The sequence below is a fragment of the Micrasema longulum genome, unplaced genomic scaffold (genome assembly GCF_059751315.1).
Source record: "Micrasema longulum isolate JH-2025_06_02 unplaced genomic scaffold, ASM5975131v1 h1tg002640l, whole genome shotgun sequence".
Taxonomy (NCBI): domain Eukaryota; kingdom Metazoa; phylum Arthropoda; class Insecta; order Trichoptera; family Brachycentridae; genus Micrasema; species Micrasema longulum.
The window spans coordinates 161,411-167,410 of record NW_028279775.1 but is presented as its reverse complement, the minus strand read 5'-3'; positions in this window follow the sequence as shown (position 1 = coordinate 167,410).

Genomic DNA, 6,000 nt, shown 5'->3' with positions numbered 1-6,000 from the left:
TTGGAATTCAAACATAAACGATCACTTAGGTACCTACTTAAATTCAATATTTGAATATGAATTATTTTTTATTTGGAATTCAATCATAAACAAGTACATTGTGTTCCTACTTATCAATGAAAAGTTACTCTATATTTTTTAATGACAACGAAACGTCAATTTTGGCTATTTGAGTTAGGCATAAAAGCTCCGAAATGCAGTTGTTTTTTTGCATAGCATCGGGGAGGCATCTTTAAGACGGCCACAGGAAAACAATATCCAAATACCTATTTATCGAAATTCATTGTCACCGCATATCGTCACAATTGATGCAATACGAAACACAAAAAAAAGCTTTTTTACATGTTTTATATTTACGAAATACAATAATTGATATCAAGCGACAGGCGCCGTGGCGCAGTTGGTTAGACGGCTATCTGTGAAACTGGCGTCGCGGGTTCGATTCCCGCCAGTTGCAAGAAAAAAATCCAAGAAAGATTTTTTTCTCAATTGGTCTGGGTGTTGTGGTATATTTTTCATTACCTTCTTCCATATCCCCTCTATCCCACCTGCTGACAAGCCTCAAAATAGAGACTTAGCGTGTTTTTCCTTTAAAAAAAAAAAAAAAGCTTTCGATTGTGTTCATTTAATAAATATGAACGAGTATGTACTCGAATCTAGCAATAGCAAAGTGCCATTGCTGGGTTCAGCTCGTTTATTATACGTGTAAGTTTCAAATCTGCCGACGAAAATGCTAAACAAAGAGTGTTAACGAAAATGCGGACTGTAAATGAAAAACGAATTTCATTCCGTTTTGTGATTGGGAAATATTTGAATAAAGGATAGGAGCATGGGATGGATACCTTTAATATGATGTGAATTTTCTTCAGTTTCTGGCACTGGATGACAAAATGAAATATAAAATGTTTTCCACGACGCGCGACGATTTCAACCACTTCTTATCCGATTTTATGTGAAGTCAAAAATGTTGTTTGGTTTTTGCTCTAAATCCGAATCTTCTAATTTTGAATTTCTTCTATCTTGATGTTAGGTAGGTACCATAAGGATGAGCCAAAGGAAGGATGGGAACGAAAGTTAATCCGCCAGGTATAGTATCGATAAATGCTGTTATTTACTCAACAAAGAGTAGTACGTATATCCAGCTAAAAAATGAGTTTTTTTTTAGAAATATAAATATTATAATAGAACATGTTACTCACTAAGAAGCCTTATCCTCGCAAGACCACTAATTAAACCTGAGGATGTTGAGGAGCTCGCTCTTTACTCTTTACCCTTTACCCAATAGCCCGATACTTTACGGATCTGGGCTTGGAAGGGGAGATTCAGCAAAATGAAAACTCTCGCCATCCACACAGTATCCAGACTTGAAGGGCGAGAAGTATTCCCGTCACAATAGACATTCACAGGTCGCTGTGACGTCAGGAATTGTATAGCACTGATCCTCACATTTAAGAATAATAAAACACACTAATAAAAAATAAAAAAAACATTTTTAAAAAAGCACTGTAAGAAGGTGGAGAATCTCCCGCTCCTAACTTGTTTACTATTTTTAATTAAAAAATTAAATATTTAGGTAAATCATAAAAAGGCATACATTTTTTTTAAACTCTTAAACATGCTTAAAATATTATTAATGAAAATAATTTAAAGAAAATAAAATAAAAAATAAAAAAAACCGAGTTGAAGAGATCAGTGGATGAAAGCGTTATGTTGCAATTTAAAAAAAAAATGCTTTTTTTACATAAACAAAGATTTGATGTACAGCTCTTTCACATAAAGCCGAATGCGCTATCAAAAAGTAGCCGGCAACCGATTTTGAGAGCGCATGAAGGTGTTATTAACCTAGCCGGACAAAAGGGGGGATTCAAATCCCCCATAGACCGGTTTTGTCAATTTCACTTTATGTGCATAAGCATTCGGTAAACTAACAAAAATGAATAAAATACACAAATGAGTAAAATATGTGTACGCGAAAACATGAATAAATTATTGCACGGTCATAAACACTTCCAACGTTTTATTCTCCTGACGCCGTATACAAGTAGGCGCTGGGGTCGTTTGGTCCCCCCGTTCGGATCATGTGTAATTTTTGGATGTTTATTGAGGGAAAGGTTGATTGTATCCAAATTTTATTGTTGAAATTGAAGTACTAACTTTTTGGTTGTTCATTATAATAAAATAAATATCAAACTGTTTTCTTTTAACCACTTTTTTTTTCTGCCAACTGGTTTCAAAGCTACACCAGCTTTTTTGTTAAAATATAATTAACTAAAGAATCTTTTCTTATTTATTTTTAACAGTGTTTATTTAATATTCAATCGAAACATATGAAGCTAATACGTCAAATATTTTTGTAATGTTGTTCTTATTGTTAAGAATAGTGATATGAATAAAAACAAAGTAAAATTGGTTTTAAGAATCTTTTTCTTAAATTTTAAGTTTAGTGTGTAAAAAAAAATATATAAATAAAATGGGGAAACCAAACAATTTAAAACAGTGTCAAAAAAAGTGTTTGTTTATTATTTTTTTATATATTTTTTTATAAAAAAGACTTAATTTACTTGTATTTATTTTTTTTAAACTTTTATTTTATTGATATTTTTAAGATTTTTTAAAAATATTTTATGTAAACATTATTATATTGTGTTACCAAAATGTTTAAAGAGAGAAATCCCTGCAAAAAAACTGCTTTTGCAGCAAACCCGCCAAAGCAGGAATTAAAAAAAATGTTTAGAAGAATAATTATGTGAAAAAAAAAAAAAAAAAGATGTGACGTGTGGAGGGGGGTGGATACGATAAATAACCAAATAAACACTATATTACACTTTAATTCAGTCTTCGATAACATATGGTATAATAGAGTGGGGAGGAGTCTTGGACGCGCATAGTCGCTCAATAGAAATTGCACAGAAAAATATAATTAAAATAATTTACAAAAAACGTAGACTATTTCTTAGTAATCAATTATATGTAGAGAGTGGACTCCTTAGTCTCAGAAAATTATTTATATTTCAGTGCATAAAATATGTTTACTTGAATAGGAAATTGTTTAGTAATAATTTAAATCGTATTAGTAATAGATCCGATAGTGTACTGTCAGTTCCAGGATGCAGAACTAAGTTCGCACAGAGGCCTTCTCATATGCTGGTCCAAGATCCTTCAATTTTCTAACCAAGGAACTACAAAATCACTGGTACATTTTAAAGTAGGTTTGAGGTCTCGGATCAGCATAGAAGGAACAGATGGACACATTCTAAAAAAAAAATAAAAAAATAAATGCATTCTGCAAATAAATCATGTTTTCGTAATATCAGCATATGTTAATTTAGTTTTTCTTTTCTTTTTTTTCATGTTTATGTCATACCATATATATATGCTATTAACTTTTTACTAATTAAAAAGTAATGGCCCACGCTCAGACGCTGAAGCCTTTGTGGGCATTTTTCCCAATTCATGTTTAAGCCTAATTTTAAGAAGTATTTTTCTAAAGTGTATTTTTGTGATTATATTTTTTTGTAAATTATATGTGTATGGAAAAATGAACAAATAAAAAATTTAAAAAAACAATTATTCCTATAGTCCACTTCCTAGTTGTAAAGATCGTATCCATCTTACTCCACACCTCCCATCTTAACAAGAACAACATGAGAAAAAGTCTTGACTTATTAGCTCCATATGCAATTAAGTATAAAATAAACACTGCTAAAAATAAAACAGAGTAAGATTCATAAGTTAGTTATACGAGTACCTTTATAAAATTGCTTGAGTAGCTATGAAACAGATCTGCAGAAAAAAGTGTTTAAAAACAGAGATGATTTATATAATCAATAATAGGATGTATCACTTTTTACATTTTTAAAGTAACAAGGGTCTATGAAATACTGTAGAGTAAGAAAAATTTTTTTTTCGTAAATAATATTTTTTAATTTGTAATTTTGAATTCCCGCGAAAACGGCCATTAAATTGGCCACGCCCCTAGTGCATTACAAGTCACGCTAATTTTGAACTTTGTTCCTAATCGTTTAAATTATTGTTATTAAACATTTTCACGAATCTTGGAGTCACAAATATCAATACCAAACATGTCGCGATTTTCCAGTCACAAATTTTTGTTTAATTTTTTTTTCAAGGTTATATATAAAAACATTTCTTTACAATATCCATTTCGATTTTGAAAATGCAATTAATTATTCTAAATTTTTATCGGTTTTTGTAGTATGTGATATTTTCCTATTGTAATAGTGTATTTGAACAATTCCAGATATTTTTACTTCGGTTTTTGTCACTTAACACCTTTATCCACTCATGTCTTCAATTATAAAGCGTGCTTTATTAATATTCGTCAATTGAATTCACGTCCTAATAGTTGTTTCCTTTTATGCATTTAACCCGTTTATACCTAAATTATTTTTTCTGAATTCATTTTGTGTCCTTTAGGGATAAATTAAATTATTTGATAATTTTTATTATGTTCGAAATTTTAATCTTTTAGTAAAAATTTAACGTAAATTTTGAATGAATACTGGTTCTTAGATTGACAGTAAATCGAAGAATATCACTAATATTTCGAAAAAAAATACTTAGTTATTTAGGTACAGAGATGAAGAATATTTTAGAGTGGGATTTAAACAAAAATATTTATTATTTTTAACTCGTTTTAAAAAAAATAATACGCGTAGCTTTTTAATATTTGTTTTTAAAATGTTGATGGATGCAAAAATAGAGGAAGACCAAGAAAAACATGGCTGACCAAATTTAACAAATACTTGAAGACGGAATGCGCTTAGGTTCATGGAATGGTTCTTAGATTGATAGTAAATCAAAGAATATCATTAATATTTCGAAAAACAACACTTAGTTTTTAACAACACTTAGTTTTTTAAAAACAACAGAAATGGAGAATATTTTAGAGTAGGGATTTTTTAAATTTTATTTATTATTTTTAACTCGTTTTTAAAAAATAACACGCGTAGCTTTTTTATATTGGTTTTTAAAATGTTGATGGATGCAGAAATAGAGGAAGACAAAGAAAGGCATGACCAAATTTAACAAATACTTGAAAACGGACATGTCAAAGTCAGAATAATCGGCGCGCGTTTATGAAACGATGTCTGAATGTAGAGGAAGTGAGATACGTATGCAAATATAGAGTGACGTGGCGTTCTATCTTCTTTGCTTACTCTTCGGGGAAACGGCATGATGGTTTGTTGTCCTAAAAATCGGAAACCTATCACAATTATTAGTTAATTTAAAAGAGCTTTAAACGTCATTTAAAGCAAATGGGTGCGTACGTTTTTACGGTTTCTGTTATAATTATGTATATTTTTTGGGTTATTCCGTGTAGGTTGGATTCAATCCGACTTTTCGGCTACCGTTGCAAGAGCCATATTCGGAGTAAATTGAGTGTTTCCCTAGAAAAAATATGTATTCACGTACAAGTAATTTGTACTGTGTCGCAGTCGGCAGTAGGCGCATGCCGTGTCTTTGTAGTGTGTATTGCCGGGAACCATGTTGAGTTTAATTTCAGCCTGTCGTCTTTTTATATGTTATTTGGGTGTTTGAGTATCTCAATTGCCTCTTTTATTATTTGCATGTAATTTCCCACTGCAATTTCCAGGTTCAAGCTAAATCTTTGGTTCGAAGGTGAAAAGATGTCCTGTGTCTTTAAGTTTAACCTAAAGATGGCTCTCTCAATGATAGCCGAAACATCGGAACGAATCCAACTTATGCCAGAAAAAGATACATATTGAATTTAAAGTAGTTTATTTTTATTAATTGTTCATCTATTTTATAGAACCTTTGCCGTACAACAGGGTATTTTCGCAAGTCGGAAATAACATTTAAAATAAAATATTTATTTATAGCGGATGAAAACTCTGAAAAAACCGTAGTAAAATTTAAAAGGGTGTTTTCACACTAGAACCTATTATAGCCCCTGGATTGGTATCTGAAACGTAAGACCGATCATTCTAGATGAACTAACTGACAGGCATCTCACGC